This window comes from Pezoporus occidentalis, unplaced genomic scaffold, assembly GCF_034315485.1.
Source record: "Pezoporus occidentalis ecotype Australia unplaced genomic scaffold, CSIRO_AGI_Poc_V1 ctg235, whole genome shotgun sequence".
Classification (NCBI taxonomy): domain Eukaryota; kingdom Metazoa; phylum Chordata; class Aves; order Psittaciformes; family Psittacidae; genus Pezoporus; species Pezoporus occidentalis.
This window is the reverse complement of record NW_026914233.1, coordinates 966,630-994,321: the sequence shown is the minus strand read 5'-3', so window position 1 is coordinate 994,321 and position 27,692 is coordinate 966,630. Positions and strand designations below refer to the sequence as shown.

The following is a 27,692-nucleotide window of genomic DNA, read 5'->3' as shown; positions in this document are numbered from 1 at the left end:
GCTAAGCACCTTCAGGGGTTAAGGTCTTAGTTTTGCTCGCCATCAGAGGGGAAAAAATAGTAAAGAGTACGGTGGGGGAAATGGTATTTGTAAATTCAAAGACAATTCTGTAAGTGGCAAATGAGTCTTGAGTAGGGGTAAGAGAACTGATTTTGCAACTGGATTTGGGGCCAGAAATGTTGTCTTAAGACGGTATCGCTGTTTGTCTCAAAATGTACCTTCCGTTACAGGAGCTACAACAGGGAGATGTTGATGTTGCTATTGGAAACTTAATATTTTGCATTCCCTGTGCTTGGTTATTTTAGCCAACTGTGTTGGGTCGCACACAGCATCTCAGAGCCTTGAAATCTTTGGTGTGCCTGTCCTCACAAGACCCCAGTGAAGGAGGGACAAACAGCATGCCTTCAGCTGAAGAGAGGAGCAGCCTCCTGAGCTTTTTCTTCCCTTGCCTTCCCTCACACCCCCTCCTTTGCTTCCACTAGCACTTGAGAAATTCTCTTGTTATTCTACTGCAGGCTGTTCCACCGCGAGTGAGCTGCGTGTGCTGGGGAGGGAAGCGCTGCTGAGAGGAGCTGCATGCGCTGCGCCTTCCCTCCAGCACAATCCTTCTGTCCACCTGCAGCGTTAAGAGTTCAGTGGTGAGAGCTGGGAATGGGGGGATTTCTGTTCCCCCACCCTCCGCCTTCCATCTGAAAACCTGTACAGTTCTTCAGTCTGTCTTGAAGAGCACTCATGTTGTGAATCAAATGTTAGCACAGAGCGGGGAATATACTCTGGGGGTGTTTATCCTGAAAGGAATGTGAAACACATCAGGAATAGAGCACAGTAACTACTCCAGGTAAACCTTACTGCTTTGTTTCTTATCATTTGTAGTGGTGATACACGTATCTTTGTCGTGCATGATACTACAGTGAGATGACTTCATTCCTTGTGTTGTGCATCACAGTCCTTGCAATGCAGTTCTCTCAGCTCCTAACGTCGGGGTGTGATTTCATCACAGGACTGGGAGTACCTGTCAATATTAGATGCTGAGATGCAGCAAACATGACAAAAATGTTGAGTTTTGGTTGTTTGCACTTGTGACAAATGGATCTCTGCACAGACAGGATTACCTGGAGGGAGCTTTGTTTTTCCTGGAGGTGTTTTGATTTATCTTTACCTTTATAATGACTTTTGAAAGAGCTTAAAAAAATTTGGCAATGGAGAGGTTTACCTGAATAAAAGACCGCTACTTCTTACATGTGTGAGTAAATACAAATGTTTAGGCTGTGATTACTGGCACTGCTGAAATCCCAAGCAATGCAGTGCTGTGTGGCTGCATAAGGAAGCGGACACAGCCATAGCGTTAGTTTCCTTGGACAAATAGCTATGCTGAGAGCAAAGTAAACTGCTAAGAGGTTTGACAATCTGCTTTGATGATCCCCAGTGTTCTCTGCACCCGAGGTAGGACACATTTCCTTCAGCGTTGCGCGTGGTTTTTCGTCTTGACAGTGTTTTGACAAAGATTCTGGAGTGCTCCTGGAGATGCGCTCTCTTAATGCCTCCTAACTGTGTTCCAGGAAAGCAGCATTACCATTAAACACTGTTTTCTACTGCTGCAGTCATAACACAGGGTTTACAGGCATCAACGGGAAGCCTTGCCGGATGCATCCCAGCATCTGTGTGGTGACAGAGCAGCGGTGTGTTATCCCACTAGCGCAGGGGGAATCACAAGTTGTGAAGCGAGCAGGAGCTGAAACGTTAGCACACTGCATACACTTAAGCACAGGTAATGGAAGGATAATTCTCTCTTCTGTCTTGCCAGCCACAGCAGCCTTGAAATCTTGAATATTTTTGTTGTGGGATGGACAGCAAAAGAAGTCAGGCATGTTCAAGTAACCCAACTGGTTTGGTGACTGTTAAACATATTCCAGATTGAAAGGATGTAATGTCTTTCTGGCAAGCATAATTCATTAAAACTGCTACAGGGCATGCTATTAGAGACTTCCTTGAGCTCATTTTTGCTGCTGACTTGTTCCCATCTCTGCTGCCTATGCGATGGGGCTGATCTACTGTCTGTGCCCATCAGTCTCTCTCTGTACTCTTCACAGAAGATATGCCTGTGTGAATATCTGGTAGTTATTTGTGATGCTGGAGGCAGCAGAGTGTAGCTCTGGCTGCCAGGAGAAAAAGTTACTACGAAGATCTCTTGGTGTTAAAGAAACCCCAATGCTGGGATCCCAGGAGTTTCCTCCCTTGATACCCAGCTTGGGAAAGCAGTTCTGACCTGACTCCCTCCGTTGTCAGGAGGCTAATGGCAAGTTTCTGCCATCCCTGTTGATGCTTCTGCAATTAGAAGGGTAGGTCTTTGTAATGGAAAACTATACGCTGAGTAGATGATCTCCAGAGGTCCCTTACAACCCTAATGATTCTGTGGTGTGTGAGCTGCTAGAGAGTGTGCAGCAAGAAGGGAAAGCTGAGGGAGAGGCCACGAAACCAGCTGTATCTCTGTGGGCTCAGGAGGGACTTCCTGAAGGGACAGAGAATCACAGAAGTATTTAGGTCTGGAGAAGAGAAGGCTCAGGGGGGACCTGATCGCTCCCTGCAACTGCCTGAGAGGAGGTTGTAGTGAGGTGGGGTCGGTCTCTGCTCCCAGGGAACAAGGGACAGGGCAAGAGGAAACGGCCTCAAGCTGCACCAGGGCAGGTTTAGATGGAGCTGAGGAACAATTCCTTCCCCAGAGGGTGCTCAGGCATTGGAACAGGCTGCCCAGGGCAGGGCTGCAGTCACCGTCCCTGCAAGTGTTCACACAGCGTGGAGACGAGGCCTCAGTGCCATGGGTTAGTGGTGGCCTTGGCAGTGCTTAAAGCTCTCTTCCAACCCAGTTGATTCTGTGGTTCTGTGATCAGAAATATTTTGGGGTTTCCTTATGCTCTGGCATTTAGGAACTCGCTGAACAGTCCGAAGCTTCAATAGGTAAAATCATAGAGGACCAAATCCCACTGTGTACCGTGGGACACTGGTGGATTCTTGTCAAGGCCAAAATGTTTATGCCATGGCAGACTTGCAGCAGGTTTTCTGTTCTACTTTCAGTGGACTTCTCTAGTATGTCTTCAACTGATAAAAGTCTTTTTGCTGTATACAGATTTAAAAATACAAGAATAACTGTGATGTATAAGGTGCTCATTGTTCGTTCATGCAAACAGCGGATTTATTTTGTGCGTGTTCATACAGAAAAATACAATTCATGCCTACTTTCACCTCTATAAACATATATATCTAAAATATGAATGAGAAAATGACATTGAAGAGCAGTCATTCTAATGATGTCATGTGTCGGAGAACAACATTTAGCTGGCTACATATGAAATCTGATTTCAAGCATTAGAGTGATTTCCCAAGAGCTGACAAGATGAAAAGGTGTTAATTTCATTTCTAAGAGCTGGGTAATAAATTTAAAGAAAGGGAGAATAAGCATTTTCCCAGCGCTCTCTGAAGAATGATGCCAGGAGCACAATTAGGTTTGTTGTACTGTTCCAGTTAAGTTTATGAATGATGCAGAGCACAGAGGCCCCTCTACACGGGGATTGGGTGCAATGTAACTTACTGATTAGTCACAAACCCATTTCAGTAGTGCCTTGTTGTATTGCAATAGACTGTTTTGTAATCATAGAATCCCAGACTGGTTTGGGTTGGAAAGGACCTTAAGATCATCCAGTTCCAACCCCCTGCCACAGGCAAGGACACCTCACGCTGGACCATGTCACCCGAGGCTCTGTCCAACCTGGCCTTGAACACTGCCAGGGATGGGGCAGCCACAGCTTCTCTGGGCACCCTGTGCCAGCGCCTCAGCACCCTCGCAGGGAAGAGCTTCTGCCTTAGATCTAACCTGAACTTCCCCTGTTTCAGTTTGAACCCATCACCCCTTGTCCTATCGCTACAGTCCCTGATGAAGAGTCCCTCTCCAGCATCCTTGTAGCCCCCTTCAGATATTGGAAGCTGCTCTGAGGAAGCAATGTAAGGAGAGTTAATATAAACAGTCAAAAGCATTTCAGTCATTTGGTTAGTTACTGTTAGGATGAAGTTGATGACAGCCATAAATGAACCACTGTATCCAACATTCCTATTAACAGCCTCATTTTACACAGCTACCATCCATGGCAGAACTCCCACCACATTTAGTGTCCCATTTGTTCCCTAAGTGCCTTTGAGGCCTGTGTTCCAGCTGCAGCACTCTGCTAGGGAGATGAAAAGGTAAAAGTGCATAAAGGAATGACATGAAAATGGATTTTCATTTTGCAGTCTTGATGACCCTGCTTGACATCCCCTTCACTTTGGCACAATAACTAGGCTGAATATTTCTAGGCACTACGTTTCTGGTCACTCTGAGCCCTCTAAAGAGCTTCCCTTTGCTGAATGGAGGGATTTTGATTTTGTTGGTTTTCTCCAGGCAGTTTTAGGGGGAGCAGGAAATAACAAGGAGCTGCCCGTTTCCTTTGGACATTGAAATAATGAAGCCCATAAGAATTAATGATTTTTATCACATGCATAGCTCCGAAGTCTTTGTTTTGCTCTATGAAGGCTCCTGAGCAGGAAACAAGTCCCATATAATTGCATGTCCTCAGGGTCCAGGTATTAAAAGTAAGGATGCCTTATGAGTAAAGTGCAGAATTCATTCGATCACCAAGGCAGAGGAACCAAATCTGGGCAAAATATGGTGCTATCATCAACCTCAAATTCCTCCAATAACCTCTGACCATGAGATGTGTATAAAGCAGTAGCAGTTCTATTCAAGGGAAGATTCTCTCTGTATCCAATGATGAAGATTTGGGGCTGTTTGGGTTTAGTCGTTTAATTGTAGGATCCAGCTCGATTAAAACCGCGGTTAAAATAAAGCATGAAAGGTATTAGGAAGCAAATGGATCGAGCTCAGAGCAGGCTGCTAAGAGGGTCTGTGACTGTAAAATCTGGCTTGCATCTGTTTTAACCCTCGGTGTCCTGATTTTCCCCTTTGTCAAAGCGGGGAGTAGTTTTCCCCACCATTGCAATGTTAAGCTGTGCTTCCCTGGAAGACATCATTGTGCAGAATTAGGGATAACGCTGCCTTTTCATGCCTGCTGCTGCCTGGGTGTAACTCGGGCTGCTTCCCTGACACAGGCTTCACAGAGATCATTAAATGGATCCTAGCTCATTCCTTCCGAGCTTCTGGTTGGTAATAAGTGTCAAAGATTCCTGCTTCATCCTACTTTAAATGCAGCCTGTGTTTTCCTTCGCCCAGTTTATCAGCACATAAATCTTGCCTTTAAATTTGTATGAATTGACTTAATGAGAGCAAAAAATGTTAACTGTGTCTTATTAGATCTATCCTTTTAATGCGAGCGGCTCCGTGTGCCTAATTACAGTTATTGAGCTCTCCAGCCTCCACTTTGGCCTGTAAAATATTTAAATACTCTAATGATAAACTGTGATTCTCTCAGAAAAGAATAAGCAACCTTGACTTCACTAAGTGAAAAGTGTCCCCTTGAGACACGGGGAGCTGGAGTTACGGCAGCGCTCGGGTTTGCTCCGTGTGCCAACGCTGCAGAAAACTACAACAGCATTAAAAGTACTCTTTTAAAGCAGACTAAATCCCGTAGTTGCGCCCTGGCTGCGGTGCTCAGGTCCTACCCTGCCATCAAGCTGGCACGTGCTGATGGGGAAAACCTCACCTCTGCAGCTGATCGGCTCTGTTATGCTCTTAGCATCATCTGAAACATCCCTTGGAGCGCTTGGGATGTAAAAGGCAGCAGGGCACGGCTTGTCAAGTGGGTGCTGTCTTTGGATACGGCATCTTGCTCCTTCCTCATTGATGTCAAGCACTGTCATGGGCAGCTCACTGTTGATACCTTTTATGAAGAAGAAATCACAGTTGTGCTTTTAAGGCAAAAACCAAGCTGCAGAAAACTAGACCAAGAGAACCTTCAGAACACAAGGAGATTTGGAGAGGCATTTGCCCTTCGTGAACAGCTTCATTCTATCTTCACTTCCTTGCTTTTCTGATAGCACAGGAAACCTGGTGAAAATAGGGCATCAGAAGAGGAAAGATTCAGCGAGAAAAAAGTTGAGAGAGAAATCCCAAAGCACTTGGCAGTAATGAGGAATTATTCTTTTTCAATACCTGGAAAATATTTATTGAATTTAAAAAAAGAATTACCTAAAATAACTCCAAATTGAATTGCAATATGACTATTTCCGAAACCTGGGAATGAAGTAACTTCATAATTTACAAGCAACAGTAGGATTTGTCCAAAGGACAGCTTATTTAAACGTAGTTCTACGTTTCCTATGTCATATACTATAAACTTTTCCATAGATCTTCTTATTAGTGCCTATAGGCATTTCAATTCGGAATATGAGCTCCTCATACTGGCAAAGATGAGCAACTGTCATCTGATGCATTACTCTGAAAGGCTCCGGGATACGGTTTGTGGATTCACAATCTTGACTTTGAATAGAACCAGTATCCCAGTGTTGATAAGGGAAGGAGCTTATTACATGTGTTGGTGGTACTCTGTGCTTCTCTGTAGTAGTGTGTTAGCATGCTGTGATTCCAATGCTTTCCCTTGGTGATAGCTCATGAGAAAGCTGGGGCTTAGGTGTTCTGTAGGTGGGGGTTTTTTGGTAACACTTTGCTAGAGGAAGTGATGGCAAAAATGGCTTTAGCAACAGCTTCCAGGTTTGCTGGGTACTTGTAGAGGCCACTGAACTGCGATGTAATTCAGTGAAGGAAGAGTTGGTAAGTGGCAGGAGTGATTTTTATTCTGTGAAACAATTTACAAGCACATTTGCTTTCTGGAAGCGTAAGTGAATACCCTCTAAATATGCCTGAGACTAAATCTTTCTGAAGCGACACAGAAAAGATTAAACACAATCCATGAAGGAAACATCACGTGGAGCAAAGAGAGCTTAAAGCTAAGCATAGAATCCCAGACTGGTTTGGGTTGGAAGGGACCTTAAAGCTCATCCAGTTCCACCCACTGCCATGGGCAGGGACACCTCACACCAGCCCAGGTTGTTCCAAGTGCTGTCCAACCTGGCCTTGAACACTGCCAGGGATGGGGCAGCCACAGCTTCTCTGGGCACCCTGTGCCAGGTTGCCTTCCAGGTTTGCATTCCAGCTAGTCGTGTGCTTTTGTATCAGGACCCTTGCTTCAAATGCACTGAGATTGTGTAGAGTTTTGCTCTTGAAGAGATCCTTGTAGTGCTGTTATGAGGTCTGTGGGTAATGCAGAAGAAATCCTGACCTGCTATGCAGTGCTTGTGAGTTCAGGAGGTGCATTTGTGTCTCCCAAAGAGATCCAGTGTGGGAAACGTGTGACATGTTGCTTGACATTCAAACATGCATGGAACTGGGGAGGTATTCCTTCTGGGGTTTTGCCCAGTTTCCAAGACTTAGCATGTGTCAGAAACTGCAGAGTTAATGATCCTATTTGATCCACAGAGTTAGGGTAGCTTAGGAACTCAACCAGGCTGGAATCTTTACAGGAGCAGTGAGACACGGCTTAGGCAAATTCTGTAGCAAACAAGTGGGTTTAGGGAGAAAGCTGAGGCTGAGGTTTCTGTGCTACTGATCATATTAACTACAGAAGCAAATCACAGTAAGAAGGTTTAAAGAGAAGTGGGAATGAATAGAGATTGTGTTTCCGGTATCTGCGTGGCCTCTGTAGCACAGGGTTTCATCACCTTTTGTGCAATTAATGTCGGAAAAAAAGTAGTGGTGTTTTAATTAGGCCCAGTTAACAAAGAGGACAAGGTCTAGAAACTCTCTTGTTGAGTCAGTCTGGGTGGTTTTCGGGAGGGAGGACTGTTGCTGTGTTTGATATCACAGCAGGGATGAGCACTCATTTGCAGTTTAAAAGCAAATGTGATTGTGTCATTAGGCCAGAGAAAAAGAGTTCTATTTCATTTTCTTACAGTACTGCTTCTAATGAGCTTGGCATACTTGTTGCTTTTTCAGTATCACCCAAGTTACTGCTCTGTATCTTTTGCCCTACTTAGGTTGTCATTTCTTAATGAAGAGGAAAGCAGCATCTCTTTGGGGGAGGAGAGGCTTAGAAAACTGGTATGTCTTCTGGTTAGGTTAATGAAATAACAAATGATAATGTAATATTATAATATAAATAACGAATTAATCACAGACATGTTGAAAAAGAATATTGAAACGTATGAACTCAGACGAGAAGAACCTTTTGCTAAATAGTCTGCTGGATCTTAGGTTTCCTTTCTGTTACCTGGAGTACAATGAAGAGATGAAGAATGCCCGCTACAGGAGGCATTTAGCTAGACAAAATAGAGCTGGTTAAGTAGGCTTTTAGCAATGACCAGGAGATTCCTAATGGCTAAAAGTGTACATGAACTTCATCAAAACCCTTTTTGGAAAGGTTAAGGCATTCATTTAGTATTGTCTCATACGAGGAAACACTCAATCTACCAGTATTTTACCAGTGTAACGGTAGCTCTTGCGTTCAAAGCGTAGTTCTTCTTGGGGTCATCCCATGGAGGAGTTTGTGCAAAGTCCTAGAAGAATGTGTGCATTTAAACCCCTTCCTTTTCTGGTGGAGAACTGAGGGCAGTGAAGGTAGCACCATCCATTCCTGAAGAGGTTTCCATCCAGAGGCAAAGTAGGTGCCGCAGGTTCTGTGGGTGCCAGTGGCACATGGTGCTTCGCATGGATTGTTCTCATGGGTGTCGGGAGATGGTAACAGGGCCCCTCTGCTCACCTGGGTCACCTTTTAATCTGAACTGTTTATCATTTGGACCCTGTCTCTTGTCACTCAATGTGTTGATCGCTTGGCTATAAACGATTCTGAATGTGGAGGACCGTGGCTTTGTCAGACATGAGAAATGCAAGGCAGGAGGCCTGATGGCTGGCACGTAGTGAAATCCTGCGGGTTTGGGGTGACTTTATATGACCATTGAGTGACCCTTTCATGCAAAAGCTCTTAACTACCACTGAAGCACTGCTCTCTGTGCTTAACACTCTTTATCCCATGTGTAAAATGGAGGTAAGGGGTGGGCGCTTACACAGCCAGCTTCTGGATCTGCAGGTCAAACAGTGCTGGAAAAGCCTCGGCCATTGTTGGTATTAGTGTTCTCCTGATAGGGAGACTGAGTGTTGGTCTGGGATGTCAAACAGCCCCTAAATCACGGTGATGGAGCCTAGGACTTCATCCCATTTAGCTGCTGGACTCTTAGGGGGAATTATAGTAGTTACTTTGGGGCCTGTGCAAAGTGCTGACCTGGGTTTCAGTTGATATTCATGCCCTCCCATGTCTGGCTGGTGGAGAAAGATGCTTCATAGTGTTAGGTGATGCATGTGTGGCTTTGAGGAGCTAATGCTTCCATACAGCCATAGCGTGCAGAAAGCTTCTCTGCTTCCTCAGGGGAACAAGCAGTATCACTAGAAGAATGAGCCCCATTTGATAAGCCTTTAGCAATCACTTTGTTTCCATTTCTCTGGGGGAAGAAAGTGAAAAAAGACAGAAAATAAACTCAACTAAGTCTGTTTCTCTTTCTTTCCCAGCTGTCTCATGTCACTTTTTATCTCTGGCTCGGCCTGTCTCTGGAAGCATCCTCTAAATTGCATTGCAGGCAGTGAGATAGGAATCATACACCGTCAATAGTCCTCAGTTCATTTGCTTCTTGCGTCAGTGGGGAACACAAGTCATATGAACGGCCTCATGCAGCGGTGGCTGTACTTTTGTAATCCCTATTATTCACTTGTTACTCTGAGCCGGTTGACAAAGGCTCAGTCTGACTCATTTGTAGTGGATTTGCTTGTCTGCCCCTTCCTTCCCCTGTCACGCCAGCAGTAACACAGAGCTGGTGAACGACTTGGCCAGGCTCCCACAGCAGCGACTCGGTGCTTGTGAGCCAGAGGGTCACACAAGGGTACCGGCTTCTCTGCTCTTCCTTCTGCTAGCACCTGCTGGGGCTCCTGTTTTGGCAAATGCCAGATGACTGGGCATTAGATGGAGGAAAGAGCAGTCCATGGAAGGAACATGCGGTTTCCTTCTCCGTGTGTAATAATGACCCGTGGTGCTGCTGCGGTTGGCAGTCTGTTGTCCTGCTCGGCTCAGATGCATGCATGTGAGCAACGTCCCCATATCCATTTCAGCTTCGTGACTACGCACTGATAAACCTATTACATCAGCAGCATTGGAATGAATGCACTTGCACATGTTGATGTGTCTGTAAGTCAGGAAACTGAGATGAGTTTGGTCCTGTTCTGGTGTTGCTGACCTCATAGAAAACCCTTTTCCGCTCAGTTTTGATCACTAGAATTACAGAAGAGCTGGGGTCCAGTTCCTCCAAATCTGGTCCTTTTTGCGCATCAGTGTTTGAGGACACCGATGAATTTAAAGTAAAATGTTTTTTACCTTTTAAGATCTCTGTCCTTTAAGTGTTTCTGAATGATTTAAGTGTGGGTCCTAAACAACCAGGCTATTTGGGACTGATTGCATTGATGCTGCTGATGGACTCCCTATGTCCTGGAGGCAAAAAATAGCATGAAACTGATTTATATGATGCTCTACCTAGAAATTAGTCAGTGTACGGGTGCTGTCCTCCACAGTGCTCAGTGCAGCAGCGTTTTTAACACAGACTCTCCTCTCTCCTCTCTCATGACTTTATGGGAGCTCTGGCTCATGGAGAGTTCAGCTTCTGCCTGATGCCCTGTGGTGCTCAGTGTGTGAATGCATTCGTAGTTTGTGTGTGTGTAGGAATTCCTCCACAAACAACAATACCAGTGTTTAAGTGCCACAGCTGAAAGGTTGGTGGCCACATTGAGCCACCAGATTTTATGTGTGAAGTAACACATTCACCCTTAAATTATACCCTTTCAATGGACAGCATGAGTGAAGAAGGTAGAACGTTTGTGTCCTCTCTATGTGGTACTCCAGGTCTGGAGAGGCTGGAAACTGCAGTCCTCAGGGGAACTCGGGTCTAGTAGTTGTGGAAAGGAAAGGAAGCAAAAGAGAATACACAAGCCTGAGGCTAAAAGGGGAGAGAAGTGGTGCACCTGAAACCAAGGGAGAACAAGCATCATCACTCTGGTACAAAGGCAGCTTCATCTGAAACAGAGCAGTCATTGTCAAACACCAGTGTTCATGGCATCTATCTTGTCCCTAAGTTGAAAACAACGTTACTGTTAGTGAAGGCTTTGTAAATGGATGTTTCTTGTAGTAAAAAGAAGGTGCTGTGCTAAATGCTAAAGAATTCATTAGACCTTGTACTGAAAACTAAGGAGAGCCGTCATGGCTTTTTCTGGGTTACTGGTAGCACTCTGAAAAGTAGTAGTAGCCCTGAACCTCCATTGCAGGTCTAAGTGCCTATTTAAGTAGTGGCTGCCACCTAACATAGATTTCAACATGTTTTCTGGAGAATTTGCCTCTCTGGGGCTTGCATTACAAATGCCTTTGTAATCTGTGATTTGGAGGTCACCTTCCTCTTCCTACACAGCTCATCAAACGCGTTATTACTCAAAAGACTCCAATGAAAGTCTCGGTGGATTTTACACCTACCACAGCTATTGTGGTAGTATTGTGCAGTTCCAGGAATCCAGTTCTGATCATAATAACACCAAGATAAATATGAAACAGTGTCAGTACAAAGAAAGATGTAAATGTAGAATAAAGAGGCTAAACCTACATGTAACTTGGAGCATCTTATCGTAGTGGCAGTCCATGTTACTTTTGTGCCTATATGTAATTCCTCTAAACAGGCAAACTCTTACATTCTGACTACAATGAAAACACGGTGAGTGGAATAGGCAAAGATTCCTTAATGTTGTCATTTGTGCTCTTCTGACAACATTCTGGTTAATCCTTCATCTTTCCCTGCATCTGATACCTAATTAGTTTGAAAAAGCATTTTAGGGCTAACTCAAATGTGTAAGAGGTAGGCGTGTGCAATCTTGTGGTCATGTTTCTTAATCCAAAGGTACATGCTAAGGATAAACCCATTTGGTATTACGTGTTGCATGTATTTGCAGTCTTTTGGTGTCTGGGGCGGAGCTGTCTGTAACACAGAACATTTCTAGTTTTACATACTGTATGTGACTCATTGACTTTCCTTGCGCCTGCACATGAACAAGAAGCCCAGTTTGTGTCTTAAAAGTGTGGCTGCTGTAGCTTTGGTTTATCTATTTGTGATTATCCATGGAATCCCAGACTGGTTTGGATTAGAAAGGACCTTAAAGCTCATCCAGTTCCAACCTCCTGCCGTGGGCAGGGACACCTCACACCAGACCAGGTTGCTCCAAGCCCCTGTGTCCAACCTGGCCTTGACCACTGCCAGGGATGGGGCAGCCACAGCTTCTCTGGGCACCCTGTGCCAGTGCCTCAGCACCCTCACAGGGAAGAACTTCTGCCTGAGATCCAACCTGAACTTCCTCTGTTTAAGTATTGGAGACACAAGTGCCTGAGAAATTATACAAGTGAGTCACCTGAGAATTCACATATTAATTTCAGAAGCTGCTGCTACAAACCGCTCCCTATCAAGTCTCATGAAATAATAATGGTCCTAATGCTGTTCTGAACTGCCTGGCTGAACTTTGACTTAAAGCATGGAAATGACATTTAACGAACTGAGGCAATCATTAACCAGTCTGTGATCCTCCTCTCTGACCTCTTGTTTAACTGAATATGCATGCTGTTTCCCATGATAGTGCTTCGAGTATTCACAAGGTATGTATGTGTGAAGAGCTTCTCCAAGACACTAATTCTATGTAGCTGGCTGAAATACCTTAAGCCACATAAATCTGCAGGTTGTATAATGTTTAATGTATATTACATACCTTAATGTATAATGGAACATGTTACAGTTGGCAGATTCAAGTGCAGTCAGTCACCTTTCTCTCAAAAGAATGAGGAAAAACTTTTTGATGGCTTTCTACCCTTTCAGGGGGTCCTTATGTGGAGAAAGCATTTTGCAATCGGGTAGCTTTGCATTTCTTAACTTCCTTTGCAACTTGATAGATAAGGAGAGCATCAATAAATGCAAAGTGCCAGGCAGACACAGAAGAACCGGCTGTTGAAGCCAAGGTTGGGAGGCGGCATTTAATTATACCAGGGCTTGCTAGGCTTGGGGTGCTGGTGGGCTGAAGTGTTGATGTGGATCTGGCAGTGTGGGTGTAATGCACAGAAAGAAGACTTCAAACACGTGTTTTGTTTGGAGGAAGGACTTGGGATTTTTGGACACCCCCTTCTGAGCAAGACAGAAAAAGGATGGTGAGGGGCTGGAGGAAGAAGTGGATCACAGGTGAAGCCAAGCCACTATTCTCACCCCTCTGATCCTTTGTCTGCAGAAGCTGTATAATACTTTGAGCACACACCTGCCCCTTGGTGAGAGCATGCTAGTCTCATTGTCAGGACTGGAATTAGGTCCAGGTAGAAGCAACAACATGATTCAGGCCTTTAAAGAAATCCCAAGAGGTGAAGAAAATAATTCAGGTCAGTCAAAGAGGGTTTCTTGACCTCTGGAGTCAAACCTTTAAGCCTTGTTTCTTGTTTGCACAGCGAACCTATTTTCTTTGTTACCTCCCAAAAGAAGCTGAGGCTTTTGACATAGTACCAGAGCTCTTAGAACAGAACATGGAAGCATGCAGAATTCCCCAAGATTAGGTGACGGTGAGTGCCACTCACTGTGTTTTCTCTCAAGGGGAAGGGATCGTTACATTCCCATCTTTTGCAACAGCTCTCATCCCCTGCAGTAGCTTGTGGAGACACTGACAAATAGTAAGAATGTACGGCTTGGTTTGCCCTAAATCTTTTAGAGCAGGGATGCACAACAAGCAAAAGCAAGCCAGTTTGGTTTGCATCTATCATTCTTCCCTATGTTTCTCCCTCCAATACTGCCTCGTGCTCCCTGTCTTCTACCCACCACAAGACCACAGCTCTTGCTGTGTTGATAATCTTTTTGTCCGGCAGGCAACCTGTTGTGCATGTTGGATTCCAGTCTAGGCTTGATAGCCAAAATTGGGCAGCTTACCTGTTTAGATGAACCATCTGAGCCATCCACTGCCAGTAACATGCTGGGCATGCCAAAAATAGGTGAGCAAGCCCACGGAGTGCAGTGGCCAGTGGCTAGGATGTGCCTGGCTCAAGTGCTACCAAGTGCCAGTGAGGCTCTTGCCCAAACAGAACTATAAGGAGAGGGTAAAGGGAAAATTTGGGAGACTGGTTTGGGTTGGAAAGGACCTTAAGATCATCCAGTTCCAGCCCCCTGCCATAGGCAGGGACACCTCACACCAGACCAGGTTGCTCCAAGCCCCCGTGTCCAACCTGGCCTCAAACACTGCCAGGGATGGGGCAGCCACAGCTTCTCTGGGCACCCTGTGCCAGCGCCTCAGCACCCTCACAGGGAAGAACTTCTGCCTTAGATCCAAACTGAACTTCCCCTGTTTCAGTTTGAACCCATCACCCCTTGTCCTATCGCTACAGTCCCTGATGAAGAGTCCCTCTCCAGCATCCTTGTAGACAAGAAACTCTGCACACAGTGATAGTATCACCCCTTTAATTAAGATTTTTGACTGTTCTGTATCTAATCCTACTTTTATCGTGTACATTTTAATGTTTTGATATAAATATCATGTCCATTGGGAGCTCTTTCTTCCTGAAAGAGAAGCCAGATACTAGTGGCTAACTGTCCTGAGTTAGTGTTTCAAAATCAAATGTCATCTATTGCTAGGAATGCACAATGTTTTCAAAATGCAAATCTGAAATGTTAGTATAAAGACTGTAATTAAACTTTGTATTAGTTGTGCATTCTCTGTGGGTTTTAATGTGCTCATGAGTGCTGTGTGAGCACTCTCATGGGTGTTTGTGACTTATCAATGGCAGCTCTCACCAAAGCTGCCCATGGAAAAGGCGCTGGGGGTGATCACTGACAGAGTTGAACATGAGCAGCTCGTGCCCAGGCACCCAAGAAGCCACCAGCATCCTGGCCTGGATTCAGCACCAGTGTGGCAGCAGGGCCAGGGCAGGGATTGTGCCCCTGTGCTGGGCACTGGTGAGGCTGCACCTCAAATCCTGTGTTCATCTCTGGGCCCCTCACTGCAAGAGAGACATTGAGGTGCTGGAGGGGGGGCAGAGAAGGGCAACGGAGCTGGTGCAGGGCCTGGAGCACAAGTGTGATGGGGAAGGGCTGAGGGACCTGGGGGGTTCAGTGTGGAGAAGAGAAGGCTCAGGGGGGACCTGATTGCTCTCTACAACTGCCTGACAGGAGGTTGTAGTGAAGTGGAGTCGGTCTCTGCTCCCAAGGAACAAGGGACAGGACAAAAGGAAACGGCCTCAAGCTGCCCCAGGGCAGGTTTAGATGGAGCTGAGGACCAATTCCTTCCCCAGAAAGGGTTGTCAGAAGATGCTGCCCAGGGAACTGGTAGAGTCACTATCCCTGTGGGTATTAAAAAGACCTGTAGATGTGGTACCTGGAGACATGGTTGGATAGGGCTTTGAGCAACCTGTGCCAGAGGGTTGGAACTGGATGAGCTTTGAGGTCTTTTCCAATGCTAAGCATTGTATTCTTCGGTGGTGGACTTGGCAGTGTTGGTTAATGGTTGGACTCTGTGATCTTAGGGTCTTTTCCAACCTATCCTATCCTGTCCTATCGCATCCCATCTCACTACTCACACCCATGGCTGGTTTTGAAGAAACACCCATATTCAATGTATGTTCACCTACATTAAAACAGTCACAGTGGCAGACTGTGTGTCCCACTGTAGCATGGCGGTGTGCACTCCATTTTGAGTTTCTCTTTTCTTCTTACTCTATTCCCAAATTGCTAATGAGAGTCAACAAATTGGCTGTAGCATACAAGCCATCCTGCAGCCTGCCAAAAGGAGTGGCTGGCATCCGTGCAAACTGGGCTCTCATGTCTTTGAAGACTTAATATTGAAAAGAGCTTTCAATATTCATCATCCCTGTCCTACTACTGAAGTGACTCAATTCCAAAGGCAGCAACATATTGCTCCCGTGCTATCAGAGGTTAGACTAACAGAAGTGAGCTGCTCCATGAAGAAACGTTGTTCTCTACTGATTAAGTTTCGTCATTGTGCTAAGTAAGCAGTGAGTGCAGACCCTACATGATGGCAATATGGACATAACCCAGCTGAAGTGCTGTGATAATGGTTGGCTTGGCAAGCAGAGGGGTCTTGAATGCAAGACTTCTGCAGCTCCAAAGCAGCATATGTAGACCTATGGTGCTGCATGTGTTGTACTGTGTTTGATCTCTGGCCTATGCCTTACAGTATGCATATGGGTGTCTGAAAAAGACTGTTTAGAGTGGAGGTAGGTATTCCAAAACCTTTCTGTACTGTATGGCCTAGCAGAGTCATAGCATCAACAAGGGTGGGGAAGACCTTTAAGATGATCAAGTCCAACTTTTTACCCCAGGACTGCATATGACAGTGTCTGTGCCATCACTTGCTATGTTCATATCCCCACATATCGACCAGTGGCTTACAGTGGCTTATTTGTTCTTCATTTACATGTTACTATGAAGGCTATATCAGAACCCTAGTGTCGATTGTCTGAGTATGTTTTTACCGGTACAGTGGTGGGTGCATCCACCTGTCAAGGATATACAGCAATTAGTGTGTGCATCATTTTCTAATAGGATTGAAGACTCTTATGAAAGCTTTTACCCAAAATAACGTGCTACAAGTGGCTTCAGAGGCAACACAGGATCTGAGGTTGGTATCAGGGGAGGCAGCAGCTCCCATGGGCAGGGACACCTTCCACTAGATCAGGTTGCTCCAAGCTCCATTCACCCCAGCTTTGAACACTGCCAGGGATGGGGCAGCCACAGCTTCTCTGGGCACCCTGTGCCAGTGCCTCAGCACCCTCACAGGGAAGAACTTCTGCCTTAGGTCTAACCTGAACTTCCCCTGTTTCAGTTTGAACCCATCACCCCTTGTCCTGTCTCTAGGTAGGGGCACATAGGTTTCTGTGTCATCCCAAATCCTCTGAGAACAAAGCCAGTGTTTGGCCCACAGGGAGTGCAGGCTTGCACAAAGGGATTTGTATGGCGGGAGTTGGCTGAGATATGAGAAGTGTTTGAGGCTCATTGGCTGTAAAATGGGAATATCTTATTTCTTTGATCCATTTCCGAGCCAAGCAGCCTAGCTGTTGTAGTAGAAGCAGGACTAAATAGGCTTAATGCAGATAGCACTTTTCAGGGCATGCAACTGTCGTCATTGTATGCAGCCATTTAGAAGTCTTGCTGTATATCTTACTGAGCCAATCTGCAAAATCCTTGGCTACAGGCTGTTTCCAGGCTTGGATGTGCTGCTTGCCTAGTAGATATGGAGGAGGATTGCATGCTTTGTCACAGTGCCTTATTCGACCCTTTGATCTCGCTCAGTTCTTCATGTGTAAGGATTTTGAGAGGGTTGGTTCCCTTTTCTCTTCCACACAAGCGTTTAATCTAAAATACTTAATTTGAGCAAATTGCAGATGTGAAAACAGAGCTTTAAGGCAAATGTTTAATGCCTCAGAAGGCAAAAAGGATCAACTTGAGTCAAAACCAGAGGCTTTTATAGTCAAGATACCGGATTTCCTTCCTCAACGTGCAAGATTTCCAAAGTCACTGGAATAGTCTTTTGCTGCCTCAGTATTTCACCTGTAAAATGGATTTAAAGGATATTTGACCGTTTGTTTTATTTACTGGTTGAGTCTTTAATCAGCTGCCTTTCAAAGATTTTAATTGCTTTAGGATATAATGGCATTATTGCCAATCAGCTAGTAAGTTTTAAATAACTGCAATATCTGGTATGTACTTACTGATAGTAAAGAGTAGCAATAATCCATAGAAAAATGAAGCATGAAATAGGATATATGTGAATTAGTTTTATTAGCTGCTTCACCTACTGTAGAATTACAGCACTTTGTCCCTCAAGGAGTTATCTGTCACAAAACTAGGAGTTGAGTCATCACCTGTGTCACGGGATTTGGGAGGTAGTTCCAGTCTATAAAATACTCCTGTTACTGTTTGTGAAAGAAGCTCTTGGCTTTAAGCTTGCTTCTGGACTTTCTCTGGAAAATCTCGTTTCACTACGTGTGGTTTTAGCTGAGGAGTACTCAATAAATGATCCCATTGTTGCAGCTTGCAGAGTACTTAACATTAGCATCTCAGCTGGTCTTATTTAACCAGTATCGTAGATGGATTAAATGTGTAAGTCCCAGATATTTCAAAGCAGTAACACTGACCTCTCATTATTCAGAGTATGATTCAAATGTAAGTTTAGGTATTTGTAGATACTCCTAATGCTTTATATTGGTACAACCTCTTACCTTTGGGGGCTGGGAAAGGAGAAAGGTGGTTTTTTCCCATCTTAAACTCACGTAATTCTTGTTTTCCCTGATTTTTGTCTGGTTTTCCTTCTTCCCTGGTGTTCCTACCGCTGGGGTCTCTACTCCTGTTCAAAATTGAAGCTCTGAAGAAAATGAGAGGAGTAGTTTTGTACTCATAACTAAAAGAATAGTTAGAACCATAGAATCACAGAATCGCATGACAGAATATGATTCTAGCATAGCTAAAAGAACAATTGTGTGTAAATGCCCTTGAGTAGCCAGTATACATGGTTTTGTTTCATGTCTCGAACAGATAATTGTTTTATCATTCCACTTCCCATTACGCAAGTACCAGATTTAATGTATCCATCTGACTCCAGATAGACTACTCCATCTTCTTGGAGACTATGTCTCCATTATCCGATTCTTTTAATGGTTTTTAGGGGTCCAGAACAATTTTTAGCTTATTTTGGTTGAAAATGTATTTGCTCTATCCATAGCACCATCCTTAATAATGGCCACCCAATTATTTTCCTGTGGATACATAGGTAACAGACGTTTCTTTTGCAGCTGCACTACTTTTGTAACAGAGCAAACACAGAACTGCAGAGGCTATGTGGTCATATTTTAGCTTTACAGGTAATAGGCTTTTTCATATCTCTGGGTCTGCTGGACAAGGACTAGTGATTTGTTGGAGACTGACCTCCTGGAAGAAGGCCAGTACGTTAATGAAGCAGCACATCCACTGATGCGCTGCCTTCTGCCTGCGACCCCAGCATTCTCCAAGCTTGTCTTCATGTCTTCTGAAAGAAAATGAAGAGTTGAGAAAAAAGAATGGCGAGAAAAAAGGGGCCAGGACAGCGTGAGGTTTATCTACAACCCATGGCAGGGGCTTGGATCTGGATGATCTTAAGGTCCCTTCCAACATAAACCAGTCTGGGATTCTAGGATCCTTTGGCTACTGTATTTTCATCTCAGTTTAATGGGAGCTAGAAAATTCTTGGTGTGTGTGTTTCTTCTCTTTGTGAAGGAGAGGGTCTTCTCAGATGAGCGTTGTGGCTGTACCTGAGAAGGGCTGTGCTGTTTGCACTCCACTCAGTACCCACAGTCAGAAACCAGCTCTAAGGGACTCAAGGACCCTGTCATCACCATGTGCATGACCAGGTAGCCTTGCAGCTCTTCCTGGTTTCACCCATTCTGTTCATACAGTGTTTCTTCTAGTTCCTTCCATTTCCTTGATTGCTGTTGATCTAACTTACTGATACCGCACATCTTACCATGACTGGGTGGCCCTATAAGGATACCCCCTGCCTCATGCAGATGAGAGTAGCTTGCCCTGGATGAGACAGGCGGATTGCTTCGCTTTGAAGCTTTCTGTTTGTTAGAGAAGTGAATCCATCTCTGGACAGCAGATCAGTTTTACCCAAGAGCTCTGAGCAGGGCTAGGTTTAGAGCCATAGAACAGCTTGGGTTGGAAGGGACCTTCAAAGCTCATCCAATCCAACCCCCTGCAATGAGCATCTTCAACCAGATCAGGTTGCCCAGAACCACATCCAGCCTGGCCTTGAATGTCTCCAGGGATGGGGCATCCACCACAGCTGTGTTTCTCTGACAGCCTGGCTAATCTGTGCCTGCAGGACTGTATGGGGTGTATTATTGTGATACAAGTATTAACAAAAATAGAGGGAGGGCAAGGGGGTTGTATTTTTCATCATTCAAATAGCTGAAAATCCCCACAAGCGGTACATCTGTGTGTGTGTGCCCAGATGCGGAGCCCCCGCTAGTGAGGCCAGCTGGGATTAAGGTCTCATTTGTATAATTTGTAAAGGCTTTGGAATTTTTCCGGTGGTTTTGAGCCATAATCTGGAATTTAGCTTTTGTCCGGCTGCTGGGCAGCTTGCACAATAAAGCTGCCAACTAAAGCTGTTTCCTGTGCAGCAGGGAAAACCCCACCACGTTACATGCGGTGACGAGGAAGCGGTTTGAGGAACTAAGAAGGGAAAAAAACCATGCCCTGCATGTTTTAAAGGCTGCATCAAAGAGAGCTCCACGGATAAGTAGCACAACGTACAGGAGGCTCATTTTCTGCAAAAGCAGCAATAGAATGGTAAGGAGCTTCAGAGCTCAGGATGCTCATGATGCTCATTGCGCGCAGCTGTAGAAAGCACCGTTGCCCAGCATCCCATCCCCTCGCTCAGTCCTTCCTTGGTCCATGCTCAAAAGAGCAGCTGAGGTGTGCTGGTTGCCTGAGCCCACCTTCTGGGGCTGGCCAGCAATTCCCCATTTTCCACTGTAATTCAAGGTAATCTCCTTGCTTGAACTGCTGGATAAACATGTGAAGCACGAATGGGTAGGTTTACTCTATGGCAAGTGCAGCATCACTCCCTCTCACTCCTCCTTCCTAACCCGGTGGGTAGATGGGTGGCAAGGAAATATGTTCCTTATGCCTCCCAGCTAGGGACCTGCCTGGGGCATGGATTTGGAGGTGTCTTGCTCCTGCTGGATAACATGGCACTGAACAAACAACGTGTTTTTAAGCTGTTCTGTGGCTGTGGAATCACAAAGCTACAAGGACGTGTTGTCTCACAGTGGGGTGATGCTGCACAGCTGCCAGAAGAAAACCTCCTTCAGAAGCTGGGCTTTGCTGGGCAAGCTTAACCACTGCGAAAGAGGAACTGAAATCACATCTCTTCACTCCCCAGTGACGTTTTAAGGTTTTGGGCTTCTTTTGAATCATTTTTCTTCCCCCTTTCTGTTTTAAATGACACTGAAATGAGCCCAGCGTTCTCCCTGGTTGTACGTGGGGATGAATCTGCTCATCCTTGCTGGTGTTTCACAGCTCTTTGTTCACAGCTTTCTCCCAAGAGAAGAACAGAAACAGACCTCAAAGCAGAGGATTGTTGTCTTTTTGGTGTCCTGGAGCTTTGTGTTAAAAGCCCTGCGTTATTTTCTAATCAGGATTACAGACTTCATTTGCGTGGTTTATCCTCGGGTATCTTGGATGGAGCAGAGTTTGTATCCGTCTCGCGATGGTTTTTATGCTTCGTGGACCCGTTTGTGGTGTTCAGCTGCTTTTCAAGAATCTGTGGATTGAAAATGAAGTTTGCAGAAAGCAAAGCCTTCACTTGGGTAATTAGAACAGCTAATCAAAGCGGCTTGATGTGCTCTTGCTTCAGTTGGTATCTGCTGGCGCCATGGGAAGCGTTTCTCATGCGGGTGAAGGGTGCGTTTGTAGCCGTTTATGTTCGGTTGGAATTTGGCTGTAAGTACTTGTGTTTCCTTAACGTGAGAGCGAAGCTCAGTGGCCAAATGCTCCTGAGAGCGTTCTGATGTTGCTGTCTGCATTCTGAAGTTGGTTTACACAAGGTTTGTGTATTGTCCTTCCGAGTAGGTGCTGAGGGTACAATGAACGCCTCTCCAAAGAGAATTTAGGGACATCTCTTGCTATTGTTGTTTCTTAAGAAAAGCAGCAGAATGCGCTCATGTTGAGGTACTGTCAGGGTGGATTTTTGTTCTTTTTGCCTGTCTGCTATCAGAAATAGGAAGCGAAATTTACCTTGATGTGTGGTAGCAAGTAGAAACAACTGTGGCAGTAAATGACAACTTCTGTGTGTTCAGTGTAGCTGTAATAAAGCTTTGATTCCTGTTTGGTTTATTTTGCTTCAGCATGGTGGTGAATGCGAGTGCCATATAGTCACTAATGATGCAGTGGCAATCAATTCTTAGGATTTGCCTGAAAAACCACTTAGTACCGAACGACCAGGAGATGGAATTTCTTCTGTTTGAAACTATTGAGACACTGAAAATGTATTTTACTGCAAATTGAAATAGAGAGGGGGGAAAACGACGACTTTACATGAAATAAAAAGGGATTCGGGAAGGGGGAAAGGGATTCAGCTAAAGTGAAATATTTCCATTACTTTAAGGGAAAAAGATTTGTTTCAGTAGCAATATTATTATTGGTATATTTATGCTTTTTATGTCATAGCATGAATCCTGTAGCTCACATACCAATGTCATGAATGCAGCCCATAATCTATGATATCCTCATGAAAAGCACTTGGCAGTGAACGTGTGGAATGTTTCATTTTGACAATACAGGACTGTTGCAGCTTTTGGAGAGGCATTTGGATGTGGATTTGGTTTCATTTGGTTTCAGGTACTCAATAGCTGCTTATTGCTTACTTTCCACCTGGGCTGACAGGTCCTGTTCCTCAGCTGTGGAAGAGCTTAATGAAAGGCTTAAGAGGAAAATCCAGTGTGGTGGGGCAGTGATTGCCAGCCATTGAATGCAAAACCTAGAAGGGCTGAGAAAAGAAGTTCTTGGGCCCCATCACACCATTGGTGATGAGGACCACAGACTGCTTTTGGCCACTGAACGATCCCCAGTGGTCGCAGTAACATCTGGGGCTTGTTACGCACCAACCTAGAAATGAAAGCAGTAAAATGAAGAGAGATGGGTGTTTTTGGGGCCTGTGGGGTGGAAGTGGAACAGATATGGCCACAAGGCTTCTTGTGAATGACAGGCTTCATGGTTGGATTATCTGGGAGAGTTCTTTGCTTCTTGATGAGAAGTTGTTAACAGTTGTGTGCTGGAATTTCTCCCATGAAAGCAACATTTTAGCCCATTGGTACCTCTGCCAGCTAGTGTGGAGGTGCCCTTTAAACCTCATTTCTGAGAGTGGCATCCGTGCAATTGTGGGGTTAAAGAAAAGGTGGAGTGAAAATGCACTGGGCTTAGTTCAACAGGAACTTCCTTTTTAAAGAGTTGGGGGTTTCTACAGCAAGACTTTGTCAGGAAGTGGTGAATGCCCCATCCCTGGCAGTGTTCAAGGCTGGGTTGGATGGGGCTTGGAGCAACCTGGTCTAGTGGAAAATGTCCCTGCCCATGGCAGGGGTTGGAACTGGATGAGCTTTAAGGTCCCTTCCAACCCAAACCAGTCTGGGATTCTATGATGTTTGACTCAGAGCATTGCACAGCCCAGATTCAATATCATTGTGACATCCCTGGTGCTCTCAGTGGGACCTCATTCGTAGGGCCTGTGCTGTGCTGTCATATCCTGACAGTTACATTTAGCCTTCTTGAAGGAGTATTGGTAAAGCCTTGAATTACCAGTTCTGGGATTTGTATTTAAATAACAATATAGGACATTTGGGTCTTTTTTCCCTTGTCCCAGGAAAAAAAAACATTGAGAGTGATCTGTGCTGAAACAGAGGAAAAGAAGGAAGAAAAGAGCAAGCATCTTCAACTGTCTTGTTTAAATAGAAACAAGGAGGATTCAGCTTAAATGCTAAGAAAGCCTTTCAGTGTTAGGATAGGAAAACACCAGTGGATGGTTCGTGAGCTCTGCAGCATTAGCAGTCATGAAAAGCAGGCGAACTGTATGTCTGCTGGCAGTGATCTCGGTATTGCTCATCGTGTGGGGACAAGGGAACACCTAAATGATCCCATTGCTTTCACAGCCTAAGGCTCTGCCAGAGTGGCTTGAAAGCAGCAGTAGCTTGTACTGCAGGCTCTCTGCAAGCTCCCCTGCAATGCAGCCTTCTGAACTTTTAGGTTCAGAAGTCAGCTCTGACCGAATAAGCATCCGTCAGCCGATGCTCGCTTTACAAAGCAGCGCTGGAGGAAGAGTATTCACTAATGGCTGTAAGACATGGCAAACATCCTCCTAAACGCGTTGTTGTGGCAAAAGTTTATTAGGTCTTGCTGAGATACTGTCAGGAGCTGTGTTGGATATGGCTTCTCACATCTTTTACTGCCGGTAGACGCCTGAAGAGAGGTCCTGCCCCTTCTTAAATTGTTCCTTTAACTGCTGCTAACTCTCCACAGTCATGATTTCCCCCCTAGTGTTTAGAGTCAGCTAAATTACAGTGGAGCACGAGTTTGAAAACCCTCTTCTTTATTAAAAAACACTTCTATAACTGCTACAAAAATCTGTATTTTCACTTCAGTTGCCCTAAAACACAATAGGTTTCCTGAAGGCAGCAGGTCTGATTAATATGCTAGATACACATTCATTTGTGAGCCAGGGGTCCCTGACATTCAGCTTCACAAGGAAGATATAAGGTAAAATAGCTCAGTTAAATGCTGACATGTTGTACTCTTACGTGGGTTTTCCTACCAGAGGATCAAACCGTAATTAGAATTATACCAGTGTTGTTTCAGGGTTTTCCTCAACTGCTGCAGGACATTTATCTTCTGGGGAACAGACCTGAAAACGGTCCTTACCAAACTCACCCTCGCAGCCTTCATTCACAAACCTGGATGATGGCTTTGTGCTCAACTTAAACCAGAAGATGTTTTTAGCCTGACCATTTTCAAATGGGAAGATTAACTCTGGATGAGGTGCAAAACGCACTGAACCTGACGTACATCCAGCCTTATCCTTTGCAGAAGTCTTGAAAAGGAGGTGTCTTGATGCAATAAGTCTCTGTGAAAGGAACTCCTTTAATTCTGAGGAAATATAATTGGAAGACTAAACTTCAGAGAAGACCCAAATAGCTTCATAGGACAAGTAAGTTAAGTATGCAGACAACTGCCAAGAAGGAAGGAGGATGCAGTGATGGAGCTGTGTGCACATGGGGCTGGGTAAGTGAAGATCTGTTGTTAGATGGCAGCATGGGTGGGTATAAGCGGCAAAAGGGTATAAATCTCAGCTGAAGGTGGTATAGAATCATAGAAAGGACCCTAAGGTCATCCAGTTCCAACCCCCTGCCATGGGCAGGGACACCTCAAACTAGACCAGGTTGCTCCAAGCCCCTGTGTCCAACCTGGCCTTGAACACTGCCAGGGATGGGGCAGCCACAGCTTCTCTGGGCACCCTGTGCCAGCGCCTCAGCACCCTCACAGGGAAGAGCTTCTGCCTAAGAACTCATCTCAATCTCTCCCCTCTCAGGTTAAAGCCATTCCCCTTGTCCTTATATCCAGTCTGAACTTCCCCTGTTTCAGTTTGAGCCCAATACCCCTTGTCCTGTCACTACAGTGATACACCTCGTGTACTGGTGGTCCCTGATATAAGAAGGACATAGAGCTGTTGGAGCAAGTCCAGAGGAGGCCACGAGGATGCTCAGGGGCTGGAGCATCTCCTGTGTGAAGACAGGCTGAGAACAGTGGGGCTGTTCAGCCTGGAGAAGAGAAGCTGTGTGGAGACCTCAGAGCAGCTTCCAGTGTCTGAAGGGGGCTACAAGGGTGCTGGGGAGGGACTCTTCATCAGGGACTGTAGTGACAGGACAAGGGGTGATGGGTTCAAAGTGAAACAGGGGAAGTTCAGGTTAGATCTAAGGAAGAAGTTTAAAAGCTCAAATTGGGGCAGTGAATTTCTGTGTGAATGGTCGAGAGGATGCGTGTTTTTAGGAAATGCCTTACATAGCACCATCCTTTTGGTTGAGCTCTGAATAATGGACATAGGCTGCAGTGCAATTATCAGATCAGGTTCATTTCTGCTGGCGCAGGATACTCATGGTTTCAGTGTGAGGGACAGGGAGAACTGCTTTGTTCTGCTTGTGGCTGAACTTTCTCAATAGATATATACATATAAAGTCTGATTTTCAGGAAGCTGAGCCTCGGTAGGATATTCACGTGTGCGCTGTTTGTGTGCTATAGTAATGATTCATCCCGAAGGGAATGAAGGTGAAGTTGCATTCTTGAGCTGGTTTGATTTCACTGGGACTGAAAGGAACTGAAATGCTTTAATTCAGCAATTTGCAACAAGCAGTATGTTACAAGCTCTAAAACATTAGCCCAAGGGAAAAGGCAAATATTGCTACTGGCAGAGAAAGAGTATTTCAGGACGCTGAGTTTGAAGCAGTTTTACTCTGAAACTAGTAAATAAGTGATAGGCTAAATCTTACCTGTTTCTCTGGGCACGAGGCTGAGGTCTCTTCTCTCCATTGGGAAATGAATTAAGAGCTTGGAGCCTTACAGTGTGTGTGAGGCCAGGACAGGGAGAGAGCCTGCGTTGGGGTCCCGTGGCAGTGCCTGAGACAGCATCGCATGGATTAGCTGGAGTTTCACAACCCCTGATGGAGAACATGGCACCAGTGCAGCAAGAGCGTGATGGAGGAGGTCATCCTGCAGCACTCATCACCTACCTGGGGAGGGGGAAACATCGTGGTTAACACTGAACTGCAGCATGCCTCTGCCTCCAGCCCAGCAGCGTGGCAAAGCAGGTCTGCTTGGAGAGGTCCTGGCCACCAGTGTCCCAACTCTGCCATAGTACAACCCTTATGCCCCTTCTCCTGGCTCCCAACCCCTCCGTCTCTTTGCTCACAGCTGAGCCCCCCGGGAAGTTCAAGGAGCCTTGAGGATGCTTTGAAGGGGTGAAAACTAAAGCACTGATGTTGCTTTTCCACACTTGTAATACTCTGTTCGGTTTGATGTGTTGCATTTTGGAGTCTCCCACAGAGCAGCAGTTCTGAGCTGTGGATGGATAGCTCTGTATTTCAGAGGTGGGGTGGTTTGGCTTTTTAAGTTGTCATTACTTCACTTAAAGAACAGTCACATCCACAAAAGTAGAAAGGTCCAGGAATTGTAAGGCGGCTCCCGTCCGGCGTGAGTCTGCTCAACACAGACCTCAAGGGACCTGGGGCTGGATGTTACACCAGGGCATAGGCTGCAGGAGGGGGTCTCACCAGAGCACAGCAGAGGGGGAGAATCCCCTCCCTCGACTGCTGCTCACGCTCTGAGGGTGCAGCCCAGCAAGAGCACTCATTCAAGTGTTATTGTTACTAACCCACAAGTGTTTGCCTACCTTGCACACTTTGGAGTAAGGCAGGATCAGAAAATCACGGTGTTCCACTCTGCCAAAAGCACATCAAAATGCAACTCAGCTGCACTGCAATGCGATATAACATAAATAATGCCCGTAGGGGTTAAGACTGTTTAGCAACAAAGACATAGCAGTCTTTATGGCACAGCAAAAGAAGAGGCTCCAACCGTTTCTGCTTCTTCAGAATGCATACAGCTTGAAGTGTGAACTCTCTTTTCACAGAGGGGACTTGCACACTATGAGAGGCTCAAAAGCTTTAGAGAAAGGGGCATTGTAATCTGCTGTAAAACGTGTGCAGGACCAAAGCACAGATTTGGAGCTGTTGGTAGCTCTCCAACCCATAGGAGAGAAGCATGAGATGATTCCATTACTCACAAAGTGTTAATCCTGCAGCAATGAGGAAATTAAGACAAAAATACCAATCCTGGTGTTTACACCAGATTAACTAGTACAGAGGCAAATCTCTTCTTTCATTGATGTGTCATCTCTTCTCCTTTTGACTCTTCCAAAGTTCGCATGTGGAAAATACCATTACAGATACAAAGCCTGACTCTAAAGTTGTGTTACTGCAAAGCACTCTCCCCTCATAGAGGTCAGTGCTGCTTGTTTTCAGTTT

At 45.4% G+C, this 27,692-nt stretch overlaps 1 protein-coding gene across 7 annotated transcripts in view; it reads left to right on the top strand.

Annotated features, from left to right (window-relative positions):
• MYRIP (myosin VIIA and Rab interacting protein) overlaps positions 1 to 27,692 on the top strand; it is a 208,874-nt gene that overhangs the window by 127,371 nt on the left and 53,811 nt on the right. Inside the window, exon 1 of one of the 7 annotated variants that reach the window (XM_062621858.1) lies at positions 21,415 to 21,437. The exons of the other annotated variants lie outside the window; for them this stretch is intronic. The gene's annotated coding sequence lies outside the window, so the exon portion shown is untranslated. Of the gene's footprint in view, positions 1 to 21,414; positions 21,438 to 27,692 lie in introns of those variants that run through there. 7 annotated transcript variants of the gene reach the window in all.